This window comes from Canis lupus, chromosome 1, assembly GCF_003254725.2.
Source record: "Canis lupus dingo isolate Sandy chromosome 1, ASM325472v2, whole genome shotgun sequence".
NCBI lineage: Eukaryota > Metazoa > Chordata > Mammalia > Carnivora > Canidae > Canis > Canis lupus.
In genome coordinates this window covers 110,796,054-110,815,812 of record NC_064243.1, presented here as the reverse complement: position 1 = coordinate 110,815,812, position 19,759 = coordinate 110,796,054, and the positions used below count along the sequence as shown (strand labels likewise).

Sequence of the window (19,759 nt, the reverse complement as noted above, 5' to 3'; positions counted from 1 at the left end):
GCAGAAAAGTCAGCAGCCAGAAGCCTACTTCCTTTGGGAATGTGGAGGCACTGTCTGCAGCAGAGCTCAATCTAAACTGGGATAATGAAAGTGAGTGTTTATTGAGTGCCTACTCTGTGCCAGGCACAATTTTAAGAGGTTTAGTGGATGAGTTCATTTAATCCTCACATTGAACTTAGGAAAAAGGTATTAATATTATCCCCCCTCCATCAGAGACGAAGAAACTGAAGTCTGGAGAGGTCTTGTCACTCCCAAGTTCACACAGCCAGTGCGTGGCAAGACAGGAATTTGAACCGTGGCCATCCAGCATGAGGTCTTCACTGCCCTGCTACGGCAGCAGAGCCTAACACAGACCTCTCTTCAGGTGGTGGACATGAAGTGTGGGCCCTATGAAAACGAAGAACAGTGGATAGTCTTTCCTGCTTTGTCAAATATTAGTTGACCATATTGTTGAGGGTCCATTCTGGGTTCTCTATTCTGTTCCATTGATCTAGGTGTCTGTTTTTGTGCCAGTACCACACTGTCTTGATGATCACAGCTTTGTAATACAGCTTGAAATCTGGCATTGTGATGCCCCCGGCATTGGTTTTCTTTTTCAGTATTCCCCTGGCTATGTGGGGTCTTTTCTGATTCCACACAAATCTTATTTGTTCCAACTCTCTGAAGAAAGTCCACAGTATTTTGATAGGGATTGCATCGAACATGTAAAATTGCTCTGGGTAGCAGGACATTTTCACAATATTAATTCTTCCAATCCATGAGCATGAAATGTTTTTTCATCTCTTTGTGTCTTCCTCAATTTCTTTCAGAAGTGTTCTGTAGTTTTTAGGATATAGATCCTTTACCTCTTTGGTTAGGTTTATTCCTAGGCATCTTATGCTTTTGGGTGCAATTATAAATGGGATTGACTCCTTAATTTCTCTTTCTTCAGTCTCATTGTTAGTGTATAGAAATGCCACTGATTTCTGGGCATTTTGTATCCTGCCACACTGCTGAATTGCTGTATGAGTTCTAGCAATCTTGGGATAGAGTCTTTTGGGTTTTCTATGTAGAGTATCATGTCATCTGCGAGAGGGAGAGTTTGACTTCTTTGTTGCCAATTTGAATGCCTTTTATTTCTTTTTGTTGTCTGATTGCTGAGGCTAGGACTTCTAGTACTATGTTGAATAGCAGTGGTGAGAGTGAACATCCCTGTCATGTTCCTGATCTTAGGGGAAAGGCTCTCAGTTTTTCCCCATTGAGAATATTTGCTGTGGGTTTTTTGTAGATGGCTTTTAAGATGCTGAGGAATGTTCCCTCTATCCCCACACTCTGAAGAGTTCTGATCAGGAATGGATGCTGTATTTTGTCAAATGCTTTCTCTGCATCTATTGAGAGGATCATATGGTTCTTGTTATTTCTCTTGTTGATATGATCTATCACGTTGATTGTGGGGAACCCTCTTGCACTGATGGTGGGAATATGAACTGGTACAGCCACTCTGGGAAACTGTGTGGAGGTTCCTCAAAGAGTTAAAAATAGAGCTACTCTACAACCCAGCAATTGCACTACTGGGGATTTACCCCAAAGATACAGATGCAGTGAAAAGCCGAGACACCTGCACCCCAATGTTTATAGCAGCAATGTCCACAATAGCCAAACTGTGGAAGGAGCCTTGGTGTCCATCGAAAGATGAATGGATAAAGAAGCTGAGGTATATGTATACAATGGAATATTAGTCATTAGAAACGACTAACAGCCACCATTTGCTTCGACGTGGATGGAACTGGAGGGTATTATGCTGAGTGAAGTAAGTCAATCAGAGAAGGACAATCATCATATGGTTTCACTCATATGGGGAATATAAAAAAATAGTGAAAGGGATTATAGGGGAAAGGAGAGAAAATGAGCGAGAAAAATCAGAGAGGGAGGCAGAACTTGAGAGACTCCTAACTCTGGGAAACGAACAAAGGGTGGTGGAAAGGGAGGTGGGCACTGAGGAGGGCACTTGACGAGATGAGAATCGGGTGTTATACTATATGTTGGCAAATTGAACTCCAATAAAAAAAAATATACAAAAAAAGAAAAAGAAAGAAAGAAAATTAAAAACAGGACACCTTACTAAAATGGAGGCAGGAGGTTTGGGCAGGGGGAGCTCTCACACCCTACCCCCGGTAGTCAACAGCAGACCCGACAGGAAGAGAGGAACTTGACGTTCCACAGACTTGACCTTGCACATGGATACTACTCCAGCCTGAGGAGGGAACGGTTTCCTCTCTCCCTGGCCCCACCAGCAACAGCTCAGGCAGTGCGAAGCTGCCACACTTTGAACTTCCAGGTTACTGCAATGGGCTTTGGTTCATAACAAGCCATCCCAACAGACTCTCTCTCCTTAAAAAATTGTGCCTTCCCCAGACTTCCCAATGGTTGCTTTTGCCACAGCTTCTTTGTCCAAGATTGCGATTCTCTTTTATTCCCAAACAAACCCATCTTTTGCTGGCAAATTGGCAGCAGTCTTACCTTTAAGGTTGGTAGCCCTTCAGAGGACATTACCAGCCTTCAGTGCCAGCAGAGCTGATTCTGGGAGTTTCCGTGTCCCTGTGCTGGCCCAGTCTCAGGTCCCCTGGGAACAGACTCTGAGACAGGGAGCCGCGTGCAGGAGTTTGCCTGAGAGTGCGCCTGGGTCCAGGCCTGGTGGAGAGGAAGCTGATCTGCCCACGGACAGTGAGGCCTCTGTCCACTCAGAACTCAACCCACCCTCTGGAGAGCCCTGAGGTCGGACTGTCCCAAACTGAGGCTAAGGGGTTATTATGGGTTGAACTGTGTCCCCAAAAAGATGAAGTTCTAACTCCCAGGACTGGTGAATGGGACCTTCTTTGGAAATAGGGTTTTTGCACATGATAAGTTGAGGTCAGTAAGGCAGGCCCTGATTCAATAGGACTGTGTTCTTACAAAAGGGGGAAATCTGGACTCTGGGCCCGAAAGCGAAGACAGAAAGTGAAGTGAAGACACACAGAGAACATAATCTACAAGCCAAGGAACTCCTGAGGCTACTAGAAGCCCAGGGACTGGCCTGGAACAGACTGTCTCTTCTGCCCTCTGAAGGAACAAACCCTGCTTGACGTCCTGACTTTAGGCTTCTGGACTCCAGAACTCTGAGGAAATACATTTCATTACTCAAGCCTCCAGCTGGTGGTACATTGTTTTGGTAGACCCAACCAAACCAACACAGGGGTCAGCCTTTGTACCCCACAGTGACCGATGGCTGACCACCTGCATGGGGCAGGATGCTGGCAGTTCCTTTTGGAAGAGGGTGATTCCAGGGAGGGATCCAGAAGGGAGTGTAGGGCAGCTGGCAGTCCTGCAGCTGGATGGGTGCACCAACCCTGAAGAGGCGTTCTGGGGGGGGAGCACACAGCACCCACTGGGTGGCGGTGCCCCAAGTGGTCCTGTGACCTATAGGAAGTGATCTTGTTGCTGTCACCCCTCTCGTTAAGAAGCACTTGGATATCAGAGAAGCAAAGGAAACCAACACACTGTCCAAACCAGACGACATAAAGCAGCACAGCCAGCGACTCCCAGACTGCAGATTCAAACATGTCACACAGACTCTCCCACACTTGCACAAAGCGGTGCACTCCCTGCTACCTTTTTTCAGAAACTACAGGGCCCTTTGGCTCCAGCGTCTATTTCCACACTACTGAGACACAGCTGTAAGACCTAACTTCACTTTCCTCTTAAGTCTGCTACAAGGAGGGACGCCTTGGTCCCAGGATCGAGTCCCGCATTGGGCTCCCAGCAGGGAGCCTGCTTCTCCCTCTACCTATGTCTCTGCCTCTCTTTGTGTGTCTCTCATGAATAAATAAATAAAATCTTTAAAAAAAATCTGTTTAAAAAAAGTCTGCTGCAAGGAGAGCACAACACAAATATGATGACATAATCCAGATGCCCACCCGAGTGGATCGCTAAACACACTGCCAGTCTCCCTGGATGACAACATTCTACACAGGATGGGAACAAATACTCCTGCAGGTAAAACCAGATAAAGTGTTATGTGGACCAGAAACTGAACATGAGCAGCTTCACGGGGTTCAACAACACAATTCAGGCAACCATACGAATGAGTCCTGCTGACGTAATGTTGGGTAAAAGGTCAGACCCAGGAGTGCATGATGGTTGATTCCATTTATGCAGAAAGTACAAGGGCAGGCAGAGCAAACCTATGCCCTACAAGACAGGATTGTGCTTCCCTCTGGAGGATAATGACTAGGAGGGGAAGTAGGGTGGGGGTGGGCTGGGAACGGGGAAAATGTTCTGACTTTGATCCGGGTTCTAGTTAACCTGGTGTGTGCAGTCTGCTTTACACTTAGGATGGGTGCACATTTATGCATCCGTATTATGCTCCACAGATGTCACTGAACACTGTGTGTTAGGGTTGAGAGGCCCAGGGAGGGTGGGTTTCGGGGTGTTTCAGTCAGTGTCCTGACAGGAAACAGATGGCCTGCAGACAGACTATCTGAAGAGCATGTAATGGTTTGAGGAGGTGTGGGCAGGGTCAAGGAAACCTGCCGTGGGTGTGGTGGCTCCTCGGGACTAACAGCTGAGAGGTGTGAAGAAGCAGGGGAGAGGGTGCCAAGACCCAGAAAGAGCCAGAAGTGAAGCTAGGGATAAAGGACGGGCTGCCCCACAGGATCTGTGGCCTTCTGCAGTGGAGCACAGCCAGCTGAGGCAGCGTTGAGGGATCCAAGCCTGAGACACCATCTTCTCCCTCCAGACTCTCAAAGACGTCTGCATGGTGGCACCCAACTAGAAACCAGAGGGCAAAGACCTCACTGACAGAGTAGAGAGGGGGCAAACCTTAGAACGGAGGATGAGGGGGACCAGGAGGGTACAGAAGGAGAGCAGCACGCTGGCTGTCCTGCAGGGACATGGACCGGCGTGGCCAATCTTGCTGTTTTTCAATAGAACTTGGAAATCTGGGCTTTTTACACACCATCTTTGCACTGGTAAATGTTGGTGACTCATTGAAGATATTTTCCAAGCACCATGCGGGCCAGGCAATATGTGTCTAGGAGCCGCTGGTTTGATGTCTCCAAGCCAACATCACAAGGGAAATCCAGAGCAATTTCTGGTAGAAGGGCAACCCCCTTCAAAGGGCCGGGTGTGTATGTTTTGGGGACATGGTAGTGAGGACACAGGGGTATTCCCTTCATTAGCAGGTGTAATAGCACCAACAGGCACAAAAGGAGTGAAAACCCTGTGTAATTCTGGTTTTGCTGAAGGTACCGTGAACCTCCCAGCACCCAGACAAGACTCCGTTCTTTGGGTCCACAATGGCCCCTCTTCCCTAGTGGCACACTTGGTACATCTGGGGGTACAAAGATGGCTAAGATCCAGTCCCACCCTAAAGACTCTCACAGCCTAGTAGGGTCGGTAGTAAGAAACTTGCCACGGAGAACACACTGAGGATAGCCAGAACAGGCGTGAAAACAGAGGACGTGGGAGAAGAGTGGAGGCTCCAACCTGCCTGGGGCTAAAGCAAAGGCTTTGAGATGAAGTCACATCCATGGGAATGTGGCAACCAGACCCAGAGGGCAAAGAACAGAATCTAGTTGAAAGAAATGCAGGAAGTGTGAGTGGTTTGGTGCACCAGGTAAAGGCCCAACACGGCTCAAGAGAGGATGGTGTGGGTTCACAGAAGCCACAGGGACAAATAGAGCTGATTCTGATTCAGTAGCAAAGATGAGCCACTGAAGGATTTGAAGGAAAAAAATGGGACAGTGAGTTCTGCATTTTGGCAGAGATAAAGTCAGACTTCCTCATGGAGATCCACAGGACATTGTCCCTTCCGAGGTGGCCCTGACACAACCCAGTGCCCACTCTGTTCCCTCCACCAGGGGACCTCTTCCTCCCATAGCCACTCCCTCCCCCCAATCACCACTCCCCACCCACTCCTGCCAGCTGGAAGTCAGCTGACACTTCAAGGTTGGATGATGAATGAATGAACGAAGGAAGAAACACAGACCCACCTTTCTACACCAAGGAGGAGGCTCCCACCCCAGGAGTCCCAGAACACTGGTTCCCCTCCCTTATGGCTCTGACAGCATTGCCCTTCACTGGACCATAAATTTCCCAAACACGAACACCAGGCCTGACACATCTGGATGGCCTCCAGCACAGAGGGAATGGACTTTTATTAAATTTCTTCTCCATGCGAGGGATTTTATGTGCCTTGAATCATCTCACGACAGGGTGAAGTGCGAGTCATCATCATGACTCCCTGGAGGAAGCAAGTGCCTAGGCACAAAGCGACTCACCATGGCTGAGCGTGAGGGAAAGTGAGAGGTGAGTCCAAGATGTGAAAGTCTGAGCCACTGAAAAACATGTGTATACTCTACTGGCTGGGATTACCTGGCAAGGCAATGCTTGAGACTTGCCTTTTGACAGTGTGAAAAATATGCTTTAATGGGAGTAATAACAAAACAGTGTGGAGTGCCAGCAACCAGATGCTCAGGGGTGCTTTTAGGAGAGTTTGCTGGGATTGGGTGGTGATGGGTGAGGTTGTGATCACCAGGGGAAGGGCAATGGGACTGCCATTGGGGAAGGTAAGGAAGATCTGGATGAGGCTTCGAGTGGCACAGAAGAACTGGAATAGCCAGTCAGACCTGGGCATTCCATAGCTACTTAGTAAGCTGAGCAGCCAACGAACAAAGCAAGGAGGTAAATGAGGAGGTACATGAGCAGGTGGTCAGAGCTGTGCAAAGGAAGCAGGGGAGGGAGATGAGAAATGTCGGGAGGGCTCTCTGGGGAGGAGACACTTGTGCAGGGAGCTGAAGGGGGTGAGAGAACAGATCCACAGGAGGAACATCTAGAGGGAGGAGCCAGGCCAGAGGCAGACTCACACCCACCCATGCAGGGGCCATGGTGCAGATGTGGAGGACCAAAGAGCATGGAAGGTGGGCCTGGAGGACACCCAGTGAGGAAAGAGGAGGAAATGAGGTAACCCAGAGGGAGGGGGTGGCATGTGGGTATGATAAGGACCTAGGTCTTGCCCTGCTTGCCACAGAGCAGGGAAGGGGCAAGACATGACTTAGGTTTTCATGGAATCCCTGTGGCTACTAGTGGGGGAAAGATGAAAGGGGACAAGGGCAGGTAGACAGGGAGACGTGACCACCATGACCCAGACCATAGGTTGCACTGCTCGGACCAAGTTATTCCTAGTTTTTTGAAACTGGGACAGTCCAGATGTCCATCAACAGGAGAACGGAGAAACACACTGTGGGGTATCCAAACAAGGGATTACCACACAGTGAGAAAACAAGGAAGGAGCTGCTGCTGCTGTAGCAATGTAGAGAAAAGGTCACAGTGATTATGCTGAGTAAAAGCAGCCAGACAAAAGCAAAGAGTACCTGCTCTGTGAATCCATTTATATAAAAAGATGGGAAAATGCAAATTAACCTACAGTGACAGAAAGTGGACCAGTGGTTGCCTGGGGATGGGTAGGGGGCAGAGAGTAGGGAACTAATAGGGGATTCTGGAGAAATTCTGGAGGAGAACTAATGGAATTTTTGATAGACTGGAAGGGGGTGTGAGAAGAGCTGCAGATGACCCTATAGGGAAGGGCAGGTGGCCCTAAAATGCGCCACTTTGGCATACTGATTTTTTAAAAAGATTTTATTTATTTGAGAGAAACAGTGTGTGCATGAGTGGGAGGCATGGGGAGAGGCAGAGGGAGAAGGAGAAGAAGAGTCTCTGCTAAGCAAGGAGCCCAACGCAGAGCTGGATCCCAGGACCCAGGATCATGACCTGAGCAAAAGTCAGACACTTAACTGACTGAGCCACCCAGACACCCCTGGCATGTTGATTTTAAAGTTACTTAGGAGTCAGCCTGTACAAGAAGGATACTCAGACCCTCCTCTGTCCCCCTGACAGCAGGAAATAAATGTCCCATGTGAAAAGTGCTCTCCCTGTACCAGAAGGTAAAGAGACATCCTTATTATCACCAGATAAAGGAAATTCAGGGCCCCAGAAGGCTGTTTAAACAAGGCTTGTTACTTTTTATTAATTTACTACCCCAGGGCAAATTCTGTTTCGGATTCCTTACTAACTGAAACTCCCAAAGCTAAGGTTTCTTTGTCCTGTCAATTCTTCACAGATTTACCATCTCTTTGTCTAAATAAAATATAAAAACTGTGCATTACTCATTTCTTCAGGTCTCAGTTTCATTATTGGACCTCTGTGGGCTCATAACTAAAACTCTGGGGTTTTTTTCCTCTCTTGTGAACCTAATGTGCACTTAATTCTCAGTCCAGCTGGAAGATCCTGAGGATAGAGAAGGTTTCCTTCCCTCCCACCCCAATGTGTAGGGAGGGCTGAGGATAACGGGGTAAATGGCAGACAGGGTTCACCACAGAGGTGCACAGAGTAGAGGCGACAAGTTGAATTCCCACATGGGGATTTCAAGGGCCTGTGGTCTGCAAGTGGCAACCTGCAGGAGACAGTTGAATGGATTGTTCTGGGTCTCAGAAGAGAGGTGGGCATGAGAGAAGAACAAGAACATTCGGGAAACAGGGTGCAGCAGGCAGCCCTCATTTGTCATTTTTATCAAGCCCCATGGCATGCATACTCCCACTATAGCTAATTTCAAGCTATGAAAGGAGTGTTCATTAGAGGGATAGTTAACAGCTCACCAAGCTAGTTGGAATAGGCTCCAGGAGCCCCTGAAAGGGACAAAGTCTGTAACAACCCTGATAATTAACATTTGGCAAGTACCTCCTGTGTCGCAGGGGCACCACATGTGCTGTCCCATTTGGTCCTCACAACAGGATCTCCTCCTCTCAAAGGACAAAAGGAAGACTGAGTGGTGCTTTGCTCAAGGCCACAGCTACAAACCAGCAAGTGTAAAGTCTGGGATTCAAACCCAGACAGACAGACAGACACACTCCTGAGCTCAGTGGTTTCAGGAATAAAGAGTTTTATCCGACTTTTATTTTAGTGCCTATTACATCACCCACATTTCCTCACACTGTTCAATTCATCCAGGAGCCCCAGATTTTAATGGAAGAATGACTATTCCAGTTGGAACAATCAGGAAAAAGGACATTGGCAAAAGGGAAGGGGGGAATAGAGGCTAGGGGAGGTAGCAGTGGATGTGGCTCCAGAGGCCTCAATGCAGGGAAGCTCCCACCCGAGCCAGGACCCTTCCAGCACACCACAGGCCCTGCTAAAACCAAGGACTGCACCTGTGCTCACTTGGGATTCATATCTCCCTCCGAGTGCCCAAAACCATGAGCCCCAGAGAACCTGAGGGTAAGGAGCTATGTTCTGGCTTCTGTGGAGAAAGTATAAGAGACAAGAATTAATTGAGGGCACAGAGGCAGATGTGAGAGAGAAAAAAAAATATCCTGCAGCAGTTTGAGCCTCTGGTTCTGGGTGTCCCTAAGGCACAGCCCCACTCCTACCTTGGAACTCCCTTATAAAAAATTCCTCAGTTTCCTTAAACTACCTCAATGTGGCTTCCTGCCCTGTGGACCCAAAAGAATCTCAAGGCATACACCTGCCTTGACAAGATATATTCCTCCTCCCTGACAGTGTTCTATCATGACTAGATTCAGCTAGTAAATAATAGAAAACCCAAAATCAAATACCTTAAACAAGACAGAAGTTTAATTCGCTTTTACAAAAATGGGATCTGGAGACAGGGTACCCAGAGCTAATGTGGCACTTCATCATCAGGGGGACCCAGTCTCCTTTCATATTATTGCTGTCCTCTTCAGTCCATAAGTTGTGACCCAATAGGGCTCCTAGAACTCCAGCTGTCACATCTACATTCCAGTCAGTAGTGAAAAGGAAAAGGGGTTAGAGAAACTTTTTTTAAGGGCAAAAAATGTTTGCCTTGAAGTCCCATACAACACTTTTACTTTGGTCAAAATGTAGTCACATGGCCATAGTTAGCTCAGGGGAACATACACAATGTAATTTTTGCTAGGCTCCAATGTATCCATTGACAAAGCAAGGTTTGTATTACCAAGTAAGAAAAGGGAACGAATATCAGGGGAATCTCTTACAAAATCTTATTCCTTCTGTAGAGCTGGAGGGCAACCTGAACCTTCAGCCCCTAGGCCCTCTAAATTGAGAATTCTCCTGACAGATGTTTGGAGAACTGATTCCACCAAAAAGGAATCACCACCAGTGGGCCAGTGGTTGTAGCTCACCCGGGCAGGTGGTGGCCTGGGGAGCTAGCACAAGGCCCTTTAAGACCTCCTGCTACGTCCTTCTCTCCTGTCTCGTTAATCTTCTGTTAGAGGCCAGCCTTCTCCTTCTCAAAAGAGAAACCATCACAGTCCCACTCAGGGGCAAGGTCCCTTCCTGACTGGGAGTCAACACTAATTAATACCCCAGTCTCCCCATGCGGCAGTCACAGTGAGCCCTTACCTGTGAGCCCCAAAATACACACCTCTACCACCAGGAGGCACCATTTACACAGAGCACATCCAATTGGGTGCTGTGAGGCAGCAGCATCCCGGTCCACACCTTCATGTGGTGAGAAAAGGAGGTATAAGAACTACTAGATTGAGGCGGTGTATCCCCATACCAGCTTCTGGGGAGAGCTTGGTAAGATGGTACAGGATGGGGTGGCAGAGTCACAAAAGCTTGATACTGTTACAGCCAGAAAAACAGGGTCATAGCCAAGCAACAAGAATCTGGTGGCCCCTGGAGGATGGACTGGCGATTTAGGGATAGGAAGATGAGTTGGAGGCCTCTCAGAGCCTCTGGGAGAAGAACAGAGGGTGCCCTGACCCAGGCAGCGCCTCCTCAGCTACCAGAACTAACTAGTCCTTAGCCACATTTGTTAGTGGGTTTTTTTTTTTAAGATTTTATTTATTCATGAGAGATACAGAGAGAGAAGCAGAGACACAGGCAGAGGGAAGAGAAGCAGGCTCCCTATAGGGAGCCAGATGCGGGACTTGATCCCAGGACCCTGGGATCACGACCTGAGCCGAAGGCAGATGCTCAACTACTGAGCCACCCAGGCGTCCATTTGTTAGTGTTCTCTAGGGAGGAGGAACTGGGGCTGAGAGCAGAAAGCATCAGGTGTCTTTTGGACACCTGAAGAAAAGATTAAGGGTGCCCCAGGCAAAGGGAACAACAGGGACGAAGGCACAGCTGTACATGTCTCATGGTATCCCTAAACCATCAGCAGGCACAAGGTTAGAACTGTCTTTTTGGAAGGCACATGGCTGAATTTCAAAAACATTATGCTGAGTGAAATGAGTGTTCAAAATGTACAAAATAGTGCATTCTGGTGATTCCACTGGTAAGAAATACTAAGAGAGGCAAATCTAATCTTTTTATTTTTTTAAAGATTTTATTTATTTATTCATGAGAGACTGAAAGGGGCGGGGGAGAGACACAGGCAGAGGGAGAAGCAGGCTCTGTGAAAGGAGCCCAATGCGGAACTCGGTCCTGGGTCTTCAGGATCACGCCCTGGGCCGAAGGCAGCGCTAAACCGCTGAGCCACCCTGGCTGCCCAAATGTAATCTTTTTAAAAAGGCCTGTCAGTGCTGCCTTGGGTGGGGGAATTAACTGCAAAGAGTCACAAAGGAATCCTTTGGGGTCACCAAGATGTACTGTATCTTGACTATAGTGGAGTTACATGGGTCAAAATACATCAAAACTTACACATAAAATGGGTGCATTTTAATGAATGTAAATTATACTTCAATAAAGTTGATTTTTAAAGTATATGGATATTCTGGTCCACCCTCAGAGATTATGATCTGGTTGCTCAGGGGTATAGCCTGGGCACTGGCATTCTGAAAAGCTTTCCAAGTGATTCCAATGTGCTGGAAGCAGTGATCCTTCAAGTATACCCCACAAATGTGCGTCAGAATCACTAGGAGTTTGTTCATGCAGATTCCTGGCTTCCATTCCCAGAGGTTCTGATACTATAGGTCTGGAGTAGGGCTGGAACTGTCATCTTAACAAGCTCCCCAGATGATTCTTGAATGTAGAATTTGAGTGCCATTGACTTGGATTGTGCTATGGGGCAGACCCCAACTCCTAGGGAAAGCCAGGGGCTGAGAAGAGTGCAGAGCTGGGCCCTGCTGTGTGCCCTTGAGCCAAACTCCAAACCTCTCTGATCCTACTTTACTGTGCACACTTTAGAACCTGCCACAGTCCACCAACAGCAGCCACTAGCTGGTGGTCACGTGTGGCTAGTAAGCACTTGAAATGCTGGTGGTCTGCTGTGAAACATGCTGCCAAGTATAAACTGGGATTTGGGATGAAAAATGATTACATTAAAAAAAAAAGACTGTAAAGCATTTCAGTAATTTTTTATATTGACTATAAGTTGAAATGACAACATATTGGATACACTGGGTTAAATAAAATATATTATTAAAATTAATTATACCGTTTCTTTTGCTTTTTTAATCCCAAAATTTATTTAAGTTTTTTTTTAATTTATTTATTCAGAGAGAGAGAGAGAGACTGAGAGGCAGAGACACAAGCAGAGGGAGAAGCGGGCTCCATGCAGGGAGCCTGACGCGGGACTCGATCCTGGATCTCCAGGATCAGACCCCGGGCTGCAGGCGGCGCTAAACTGCTGCGCCACCGGGGGTGTCCCCAAAATTTATTTAATTACGAAACTATTTCTTTTTTTTCAACGAGGAATTCATATTCTACAGAATTCTACTTAAGCACAGAGGATAAATATGTATTTTTTTAAAGATTTTTATTTATTCATTCATGAGAGAGAGAGAGAGAGAGAGAGGCAGAGACACAGGCAGAGGGAGAAGCAGACTCCATGCAGGGAGCCCGACGTGGGACTTGATCCCGGGTCTCCAGGATCAGGCCCTGGGCTGAAGGTGGCACTAAACCACTGAGCCACCCAGGCTGCCCCTAAATATGTATTTTTAGTTCTAAAATTCTATGATACTTTAACTGGTAAATTTCTGAAGAAAGATCTTCAAAGAAATATTTTTCTTGCCAAGGAGGCCTTCCTCATTCTTTTCCCTAAGCAAGCTATCCTCTTCCTGAGCATCCACTTGCGTGACAATAAGATTCAGCCGTGTGCCTGTCTCTAAGATGCTCAGGCTCTGCTGACTGCCTGACTGTGCACAGATGTTCAAAGTCCATGTGAACAGGGCCTATCATGCTTATTCAGTTACCCAGTATTACTCTCACATAAACCTATTCAAAAAACTGGTCTCCTTACTGTCATCCTTACATTCATGTCTGTACTTTGTTTTTTTTTTTTTCTTTTTACTTGATCTGATACACTCTTCCCCGAAACGTTGTAGTACATGGCCCCTCCTCTACCAACTTACCCTGGCAGTTCAGTCTACTCTGACCTTTTTACAAACTCAATTGTTCCCATATTAGAATCATCTGTGGAGCTTCTGCCCCCAAATGCACAAATCCAGACCCACCCCTGCAAGACACTGATTTAGCGGGTTTGGCATGGAGCCCAGCTACGCAGGTTCACAAAGCTCTGCTGAGGTTTCTGATATGCAGGAGTGGAAAGTATCTCTCTGACACAGAATGCACCTCTTATACCAATCAAGTAAGTCTGTGCTCAGTGCTTCCCGTGGGCCCTTGCTTGGGGGCTTTGGTGCACAGAACACAGCCGCATCCTGACTCTGGGTAGCCCAGAGTAGCTTGGAGGCATTCCTTCAACTAAACATGATGAACACCACAAAAGCAGTATGAGCGCAGTGCTTTGGAAGCAGGGTAGGGTGGTGGATCATTATCAAAGGGACCATAGAGGAAGTTGAGGTAGCCCCTGAAGAAGAACTGGATTTTTGCCTGCTTAGTAATTAGGGTATTGTGGCTTTGGCCACATACAGCATATACACCCTGGTTCGGGCTCAATTCCCAATCCTGCATCAGGCTCCCTGTGAGAAGCCTGCTTCTCCCTCTGCCTCTCTGTGTCTCTCATGAATAAAGAAAATCTTTTAAAAAATAAAAATTAAAATTAATAGTGTGTCACATACCCTAACAGTAACCCTACTCCTAAGCCCTACACTCTACCTGTCTGGAGAGATCTTTGAACTGCAGTATATCAAGCACATAGACTCACACTCACCCTAGATCTGAGAAAATAGGTTCCTCAAAACACGATTTAAAAGAGAGAGAGACAGAGAGAGAGAGAGAGGCCTAGTTATTCTGAAGAAGATCCCAAATATTTAAAAATTGGTAATATTTCTGAAAATGGTGTGAGTATAGAGATATAAAAACACAAGAACCAACTGAATACCAATTTAAAAAGTATTTAGAGGGGCACCTGGCAGGCTCAGTTGTTTAAGCAGCCAACTCTTGATTTCAACCCAGATCATAGTCTCAGGGTGATGAGATCAAGCCCCAGGTTGGGCCCCACACTCAGCGTGGCGTCTGCTCCTCTCCTTCTGCCCTTCCCCTCGCTCACACTTTCTCTCTCTAAAATAAATAAAATTTAAAAAAATAAAATAATAAAAAGTATTTAGAGCCCCAAATCCCTTCCTTGCTTCAGCTGGGTAGATAGCAGCCATGCCTATACACTCACACCAGCGGAAGTCTGAGGGTTTGTTCACTGGAGAGGTCTCAAACCTCAGGATGTGAGGCAAATACCTTAACCCTATCTCCTACTCCAAACCCCTAACTTCTGACCCTAACTTTCTGGAGAGGGCTGTGAACTGCAAGATACTTACATACATATCTTCACCCTCATCCTGACTCTAATCCTAGAAAAGAGAGGGAAAAAAAAAAAAGATGTGACATATACATGCAATGGAGTGTAAGTCAGCCTTTAAAAAGAATGAAATCTTGCAATGGAGCTAGAGAGTATTATGCAATGACATAGATGGAGCTAGAGAGTATTATGCTACGCGATGTATGTCAGAGAAAGACAAATATCATATTATTTCAATCATATGTAGAATTTAAGAAAGAAAACAACCAGCAAAGGGAAATGAAAGAAAGGGGCAAAAACAGAGCATCTGGGTGGCTCCATGGTTGGGCATCTGCCTTTGGCTCAGGTCCTGATCCCGAGGTCCTGGGATTGAGTCCCACATCGGGCTCCCCACAGGGAGCCTGCTTCTCTCTCTGCCTATGTCTCTGCCTCTCTCTGTGTGTCTCTATGAATAAGTAAATATAATGAAAGAAAAGAAAGAAAAGAAAAGAAAAGAAAAGAAAAGAAAAGAAAAGAAAAGAAAAGAAAAGAAAAAGAAAGAAGGAAGGAAGGAAGGAAGGAAGAAAGAAAGAAGGAAAGAAAGAAAAGAAAGAAAAGAAAGAAAAGAAAGAAAAGAAAGAAAGAAAGAAAGAAAGAAAGAAAGAAAGAAAGAAAGAAAGAAGAAACAGATTCTTAACTATAGAGAACAAACTGATGGTTACAGGAGGGGAGTGGGCTGGGGGGGGATGGGTGAAATAGGAGACTCGGGTTAAAGAGGGCACCTGTTGTGATGAGCACCGCGTACTGTATGGAAGTGTTGAATCACTAAATTGTACACCCAAAACTAATATTACACTGTACATTAACTAATGGGAATTTAAATAAAAACTTAAAAAAATAACAGCGTGTCAAGACAATCTTTTTGGTAAGGAACACTAAAATCAGTGACTCTCCAAATATATAACAATATTATATTCTCATCTAGTTTTTCTTTAGTTAATAGCTCTTCAGAGGAGAACACAGGCAACACCCTTTTTGAACTCGGCCACAGTAACTTCTTGCAAGATACATCCACGAAGGCAAAAGAAACAAAAGCAAAAATGAACTATTGGGACTTCATCAAGATAAGAAGCTTTTGCACAGCAAAGGATACAGTCAACAAAACTCAAAGACAACCTACAGAAATGGAGAAGATATTTGCAAATGACCTATTAGATAAAGGGCTAGTTTCCAACATCTATAAAGAACTTATTAAACTCAACAGCAAAGAAACAAACAATCCAATCATGAAATGGGCAAAAGACATGAAGAGAAATCTCACAGAGGAAGACATAGACATGGCCAACAAGCACATGAGAAAATGCTCTGCATCACTCGCCATCAGGAAAATACAAATCAAAATCACAATGAGATACCACCTCACACCAGTGAGAATGGGGAAAATTAACAAGGCAGGAAACCACAAATGTTGGAGAGGATGTGGAGAAAAGGGAACCCTCTTACACTGTTGGTGGGAATGTGAACTGGTGCAGCCACTGTGGAAAACTGTGTGGAGTTTCCTCAAAGAGTTAAAAATAGACCTGCCCTACCACCCAGCAATTGCACTGTTGGGGATTTACCCCAAAGATACAGATGCAATGAAACGCCGGGACACCTGCACCCCAATGTTTCTAGCAGCAATGTCCACAATAGCCAAACTGTGGAAGGAGCCTCAGTGTCCATCGAAAGATGAATGGATAAGGAAGATGTGGTTTATGTATACAATGGAATATTACTCAGCCATTAGAAATGACAAATACCCACCATTTGCTTCAATGTGAATGGAACTGGAGGGTATTATGCTGAGTGAAATAAGTCAGTTGGAGAAGGACAAACATTATATGGTCTCATTCATTTGGGGAATATAAACGATAGTGAAAGGGAATAGAAGGGAAGGGAGAAGAAATGTGTGGGAAATATCAGAAAGGGAGACAGAACATAAAGACTCCTAACTCTGGGAAATGAACTAGGGGTGGTGGAAGGGGAGGAGGGGCGGGGGGTGGGGGTGAATGGGTGACGGGCACTGAGGGGGGCACTTGACGGGATGAGCATTGGGTGTTATTCTGTATGTTGGTAAATTGAACACCAATAAAAAATAAATTTATTTAAAAAATAATAAAATAAAATAAAATAAAAATAGCTCTTCATACCCCTGTTTCAAGAGATAATTTTCAAGGATTCTCACAACTCAACATATGTTACATTTAGCTTCAATACAATTACTGATCCAAATCCACCAAAATGACGACCACCTGAAATAGATTTTATAGAGGGAGTGCCAAGCAGGTGAAAATAATCTGTTATCCTGTCTTTTTGCTTTTTAATGTAACTACTACACATTTTTTTTTCATTTTTTAAAAGATTTTATTTACTTATTCATGGGAGCCATACAGAGAAAGGCAGAGACACAGGCAGAGGGAGAAGCAGGCTCCCTGCGGGGAGCCCGATGTGGGACTCAATCCCAGGACCTCGGGATCAGGACCTGGGACTCCAGGGTCATGCCCTGGGCCAAAGGGGCAGGCACTAAACCGCTGAGCCACCCAGGGATACCCATACTAGACGATTTTAAAACACATATAGCTCACATTGTATTGCCATTGTTCAATGTTGCTTCCCACTTCTCAGGTGGCTCTCAGTTCAGCCTAAGTATATACGCAAGAGATTGATTTTAAATTATTGGGGGTGGGAGGATAAGAATTAAAATAGTAACAGCATTGAAATCGAGTGTGTCCCACACACATATGCATCATACTACCTCACTGAACTGCCTGGTGTCCTCGTGTAGGGATGTACCTACCGCTGTGTAACAGGTAATTCCGAATATTCATGGTTTAAAAAGTTAGGGTGGCACACACAGTTTCTGTGCGTCCGGACTTCGGGGCCGCTTACCTGGGCAGTGCTGGCTCAGCGCCTCTGGAGGTTTCAGGCAGGAGGAGGGCCGAAGCTGCAGGTAACTTAACTGGAAGCGGGTGTGGGGTAGACGACCCACTTTCAGGATGGTTCCTTCCCGTGGCTGTCGGCAGGAGGGGCCAGGCCCCAGCCCCGACTCCACCCTCCACCTTCATGGGGCTGCTCTTAGGGGTGAGGTCCTGCGGACAGAAGCGCTGGAGGCTGGGCCACAGGAAGGGAGGCTGCGAACCCGCGCTCGGGGGCGCCGGGAACCGCCTCGGGTGCTGCAGAACTCACACGCTGGCGGAGGCCGTTGGGGAGCCTCGGCAGCACCCCTTCCTCCTTGCCCTCGTCGCTGGACCAGCCCCAGCGCCACGTGAGCGCCCCTTCCCTCTCTTTCTGGGCCCTGGCTTCCGGATCGAAGCCCCTCAGGAAGGACAAAAATCCTGATTGGCCGAAGACTGAGCCAATCAGATGCTCCCAGGCCCACGACTGGTCATGTGACCTGGCTCTGGCCAATGGCGAGCGAGAGGATGTCTCCAGGGGGATGATGGGAAAATTGTTATTGGCTCTTGAGGAGATCTAGGAAGGGACCAGCGCTTCTCAGGTTTGGGGGCCCGGCTGCAGTTGCTGGCGGGCACGTGGCGGTCATCTTCGTCCGCGGAGGGAGTTGACCTCGGGTGCAGCGTGCTGAGAGCTGGGAAGGGCGATGCGGGACCTGGGGTTGCGGAGTTATCACTGAGCAGCCGTGTTCAGCAGCCCAGGAACTGCCCCATCATAGGAACCCCTGCTACATGGGATAGTACATGTCAGAGTTTCAAACCATTTTGAGTTAGGACACCCATGTTATGCAGCCAGAAATGTCCAAACTGATATTTTGAAGGCTGGTTTGCGCGTTTGATCATAGCCCAGGCTCAGTTAAGCGTGGGATGGAGTGAGGAGCAGGGACACAGGTGGCAAGATGAAATGTCCATTAAAAATGATTTAAAGTAGGGATGCCTGGGTGGCTCAGTGGTTGAGCATCTGCCTTTGGCTCAGGCCTGATGTTCAGTCCCGGGATCGAGTCCTGCATGGGGCTCCCCTGGGGGAGCCTGCTTCTCCCTCTGCCTGTGTGTTTCTGCCTCTCTGTGTGTCTCTCGTAAATAAATAAATCTTAATAAATAAATATACAAATGTCTTAAAATACGAGATGGACATTAAGAGGAAGAAGCCCACCCCACTCCCTACCCCTCAGTAAGACTTTGAAGACTGGAGTCGTCACCATTGTAGACCCCTCAGCTTTGCAAGAAGACAAAGTTTTTCCAATACAATTCTCTAAGAAGTGAGGAATTGTGCAAATGTAGATATTTTCCAAACTTTGGGCTAGTAAAATGTCACCATTAACCACCAAATGAGATGTAAAGTGACAGATTATTAAGCCTAAAAGATGGCGCAGGTTCAAAGCCAATCTGGAACAATTCAAACCAAAGTTTTTATTTTTTCTCTCCTACTTTATTTCTTTATCTTGGGGGGTGAAAAATGTCGCATGTCTTGTGTTTGTTAATAATCCCATTATTCATAAGCTTTGCACAGCTGCACTATCATAGCCAATGAGGTTTATCTGTGGCATGATTACTACCAACTGAAAAATTTCCCTCATAATCCTAAAATTTGCATTTTCTGCACATTGTGAAAGTTTTTACTGTGTTAAAGCTGCTTCCTTATTCTCATAGTGTTAAATATATATATATATATATTTAATATATATATAAGGGATCCCTGGGTGGCACAGCGGTTTAGCGCCTGCCTTTGGCCCAGGGCGCGATCCTGGAGACCGGGGATCGAGTCCCATGTCGGGCTCCCGGTGCATAGAGCCTGCTTCTCCCTCTGCCTAGTGTCTCTGCCTCCCTCTCTCTCTCTGTGTGTGACTATCATAAATAAATAAAAATTAAAGAAAAAATATATAAAATCATATATATTTATTATAAAATAATATATAAAAATTATATATCATATATTTATATTATATATTTAAAATATATGTATTTATATATAATTGCAAGACTTTGCCTTGAAACTCTAGGCTGTTCTAACTGCTGGTAACAAAAACCTCAGCAAGGCAAGAAAGAGAAAATGTTCTGTACTCTCCTGTAGTTTCGGAAAAGCAGACCTTGCCTAATGAAACTGTCCTTGTAAATCTATTCCTAGCAAAGGAGTCTT

General features: G+C 46.3%; 1 protein-coding gene across 1 annotated transcript in view; it reads right to left on the bottom strand.

Annotated features, from left to right (window-relative positions):
* CEACAM20 (CEA cell adhesion molecule 20) overlaps positions 1 to 17,731 on the bottom strand; it is an 82,435-nt gene extending 64,704 nt beyond the window's left edge. Inside the window, exon 1 of the mRNA XM_035712509.2 lies at positions 17,561 to 17,731. The gene's annotated coding sequence lies outside the window, so the exon portion shown is untranslated. The remainder of the gene's footprint in view (positions 1 to 17,560) is intronic.
* Between the last annotated feature and the right edge of the window lie 2,028 nt (positions 17,732 to 19,759).